Here is a 4504-nt window from a genome sequence, read left to right as displayed (position 1 = left end):
AATGGGTGGATGGATGGGTGGGTGGGTGCATTGTCAGGTACTTCCTTTATTTTTATTTATTTATTTTTTTTATTTTGGGGGTAGTTTCTTTAGAAATGCCTTTCCAATAAAACTTATTTCAAGTCTTTCTTGTGTGGAACAAAGAACTGAATAAGACAAGCCAAAAATGGTGCCAAGAGTTTATCTGAATGGCGAGAACAGTGTGGAGTTTGAGTCCCTGCTCTTTCCCTTTCCTGCTGTGTGACCTTGAGCAAGTGACAGACCTCTTTGAGCCGCATAGCCCCCCCTATAAAGGGGCTATACAATAATACCTTCCCCCTTCAGGGGCCAGGGAGATGGCTCAGTAGGATAAGCACTTGCCTGGCAAGCGCAAGGGCCTGAGTTCAATCCCCAGTTCCGCAAAAAAAAAAAAAAACTTCCCTCCTCGGCAGCTGTTGGGATTAAGATAGGACTCCAGAGTGTGTCTGGTGCAGTAGGTGCTGCTGTCTTGGTTTCTGTGACCCCAGGGGGCTGGGCATGTGTTCATGAGGGACCATGAACACACCATAACACAGGGTGGTGCTGATGAGGGACTCTGCCAGCCAGACACTGTCACAGGCACCTTAGGAAACAGAGTCTAGGCCCCATTTTAATGATGGAGAAACCAAGGCTCAGGCACGTATCATGGCCAGTCTAAGCAGAGGGCTCATGGGTCTGAGTCAATCTTCACCAGGGCTTATTCCCCAGCCATAGAAATCTCTGCACAAATGGGGACACTGAGGCTCAGGGCCAAGGTTGGATCACACAGGGGGAAGTGGTTGAGCTCAGGCTCTCGGTGACAGCAGCCCTGAGCCAGTGACAGCAGCCCTGCCACTGCCTGCCCGAGAGCCCCCAGCAGCTCCGCAGTCAGCCAGTGGCCCTGGCCCCTCCCAGGGAACAGCGTGCCTCTGTGTCCCAGAGGAAGCGCGCCAGCGTTGCCCAGAGACGGTGGCGACCGGCGGCCCCGCCCCGCACAGACCCGGGCCCACCAAGGCCGGCATCCCCTAGGGGACAATGGCAGGAGGAGGACAGGCGGGGCTGGGGTCCCGGGGGGCCTGGGAACGGGGCTCGGGTTTGTGCGCTGGGAGTGCACCGGTGGCCTGGAGGCGCCAGAAAGGGGGGGAGGGGCCGAGGGGGTCCCGGTCCTTCCCTCCCTTCCCCCTCCCGGCAGGAACAGGTGTGGGGGCTCCCAGCGGAAGGGGGGATTCGATCCTTCTCGGAAGTGAAGCAACACGGGTGCCCCGTATTTATAGCGGGGCACAGCTGACAGGGGGTGGTCGCGGGAGGGGGGTGCCTACAGGACCCAGGAAGAAGGGGTACAGGTTGGAGCCACCCAGAGCCCCTGGGGACGAGGTCAGGTTTCCGGATGGACACAGTCCAGCGACGTGACACACGAGTGATATGGGGGGGGGGGCAAAGGAAGGAGCCTCTGATTTGCTGGTGCACAGCCCTGAAGCCCCTCAGGCAGCTCCGCCCCTCCCCTGCCCCTTAATGGATCCCTCGGGTGTGGTGGCACATGCCTGTAATCCCAGCACTCTGGAGACTGAGGCAGGAGGATCGCCTTGAGCCTGAGGCCAGCCTGGGCTACCTAGTGAGTTCAAGGACAGCCTGAACTATACACGGAGAGCTTGACTCAAAACAAAAAACAAGGGGCTGGAGAGATGGCTCAGTGGTCTAGAGAGCACCTACTTGGAACGAGCTTGGCAAAGCACAGGGACCGCGGTTCAGTCCCCCAGCACCACATGCCAGCCAGCCGCGCCCCCTGGTGGGCTGAGCTGCCCCCCCACACACACACAAATAAAATTTAAAAAACAAAAAAAAAAACCGAAACAAACAAAACCAAAACTGTCCTATTAATCAGCTGTGAAACTGTCTCATTCATATTTATTTCTCAATAAAAATTAAACAAAAATAAAACAAAAACAAGCAAGTGCTGGGGAGATAGCTCAGCAGGGATAGTTCAGAGGCATAAGTGCCAGCCCAGCAAACACAAGGTCCTTGGGTTTGATCCCTGGTACCAGAAAAACCCCCAACAACAAGCCTCTCCCCCTAGGGAACCTCCATCTGAGAAACTCCTCCTCCAAGCAGCCCCACCCCTATAACCCAGCCTCTAGGAACCTGCCCGGGAGCCCTGGTCGGGGCGGCCTCTCCAGGCGCTCTCCTTTCCCCTTCGGCCCCCCACCCCATCCCCGCGGTCTCAGTCCAGGCCCCTCTGCTTTCGGAAGCCCCTGCCTCAGGAACTCCTCCACTGGAGCCTTGGGGTCGCCGTCATCGCAGCAACTCAAGAGGCTGAGGCAGGACCACGGCGGGTTAGAGGCCAGCTTGGGCAGCCTAAGGAGACCCTGCCTCGAAACCAAACGCACAAAAGCCCAGGTTGCAGCTCAGGGGGAGCCAGGCCCTGGGCTCCATGCCCAGTAATGTAAAAAACAAAAAGAACAAAGAACAAAGCAAAGAAACCCCCTCTCTGAGCCCCCCCTGGGTCCCTCCCCTTCCTGAACCCTTCTTTTCAGAAGCAGGTCCCTGAGGGGGATGGGCCCCACCCCACCCTCTGTACCAGCAGAAACCCACAGGCTCTTTTGGGATAGGAGCAGCCAGTTTGGGGGAGCCCTGGCAATTCCTGCTCCTTGAGCTGTGGTGAGAGGCAAGTCCCCAGCAACCATTTTGGGGACCCCCTGCCTCACACACTGGTCATGGGTAGAGACCCCCAAGAGCCCTGCCTCTGCCCCATCCTAAGCCAGTGTCTCCAACTACAACATCAGGATTCTGTTCCTTCATCAGCCATTCACAGGATTCAGGTTTTAATGAGCACCTACTAATTGCAAAGTGGTGTTGGAGGAGAGGCCCTCCCCAGTCCAGTGGGGGAGACAGCCAGGAGGAGATGGGGACCAGGGTCTGGGACCTGGGACACACCTGAATGCCGGGAGCTTTGGCGCAGGTGGCCTGGTCGACCTGGGGGTCAGGCTTGGTGGGCTCCCAGCCATCCAGGGGTGCTGCGTATGTGTTGTGTGACCTGACAAGTAGTGACTGTCCTTTTCTGGGCCTCAGTTTCCACAGCTGTCTAAGGAAAGGGCTTGACGCAGTGCATGGGCCTAGCATGATTTCCAGAGATGAGGCCTGGACTCGGCTGGGGTGGCTGGCTGGGGCGGCCTGTGACTGACTGCGCGTTCTGGCCTGGCCCCCAGCCCCAGCCCCTCCTCCCAGCCACCAGGCTCTGACAGCTGTCCCTGCATGTGTGCGGGGCTGTCAGCCCTGGCGGCTGTTCCGGACACCTGATGCCCCGCTTCCCAGGGATTTCAGCAGCATGACTTCAGCTGCCACTGCGGCTTAACCTGGAGCCTCGGCGCCTGGTCCTCTGAGGCCTGACACCGCCCCTGGTGACCCCACTGAAAGCCCAGGCTCTGCTCCTACCTGAGCCGGAAACACCCCACTTCCAACCCCGCTTGGCTAGGACCTGGCTGTGTGGCATTGAGAAAGCCCATCGACCTCTCTGGTCACCTCCACCAACCGTGATGACCACAGCAGCTAACGCCCTCTGTGCTTGGGATGGGCCAGAAGATGTCTGAGACACTGCTTTTTTCCTTTTCTTTATTTTTTGTTTTGTTGTGTTTTTGAATTTTTAAATTTTTAAGAATAGGAAAATTTATTGGAGAAAAGGAATGAGTACTAGGGATAGCTCCTGGGAGACAGAAGGGGTCCTGGATGGGTGGCCCTGTTGGGATTTTTTTTTTTTTTTAATTTTTTTAAAAAATTATTTATTTATTTTTGTATTTTAGGGAAGGGTCTACAGGGTGTTCAGGGTCTCACTACTAGATCGGACTTGTAGTGATCCACCTGTTTACAGCTTCCCAAGAGCTGGGATTGCGCCCCCATGCCCAGTCTCAATTAGCATCTCAGTGTGCCCTGGGGGCGGGGCTGGCTCGGCAGGCCCCTGCAGCTTGCAGGCATTTAATCCGCTGAGCTATTTGGTCGGCCCCTGGATTTTGAGAGACTCAGTATGGAGCCCAGACCAGTCTTGAATTTGCTGTGATCTTCCTGCCTCAGCCTCCCAAGTGCTGGGATGAGATGTGCGTACCACCCAGCCTACCTAGAAAGTACCTCTCTTTATGGATATGGAAACTGAGGCCCAGAAAGGTGAGCCCTGGGCTCAAAGTCACATAGTCCTTCAGGGGCACAAGGAGGACCTGCTGGGGCCAACACTACTTCTCTTTGATCTGCTGGGTGCCTGTCAGGTGGGGACCAGCCTGCCATTGCCAGCCATCATTATCATTGTTTTATCCATTGAGAAAACGTAGGCAAACTGGGGTGGTGACGCTGGCCGGTCCTCCCAGCTACTCAGGAGGCTGACTCAGGAGGGCAGAAAACTCAAGGCCAATTTGGGTGATCTAGCGAGACCCTCTCTCAAAATGAAATCAAAAGAGCTGGGGGGGGGGGCTGGTGAGATGGCTCAGTGGTCTAAAGCACCTACTTAGAACAAGCTAAGCAAAAA

This window comes from Octodon degus, unplaced genomic scaffold (assembly GCF_000260255.1).
Source record: "Octodon degus isolate 3935 unplaced genomic scaffold, OctDeg1.0 scaffold00050, whole genome shotgun sequence".
NCBI classification, from domain to species: Eukaryota; Metazoa; Chordata; class Mammalia; order Rodentia; family Octodontidae; genus Octodon; species Octodon degus.
The sequence above is the reverse complement of the archived record's forward strand: the minus strand, read 5'-3'. Positions refer to the sequence as shown.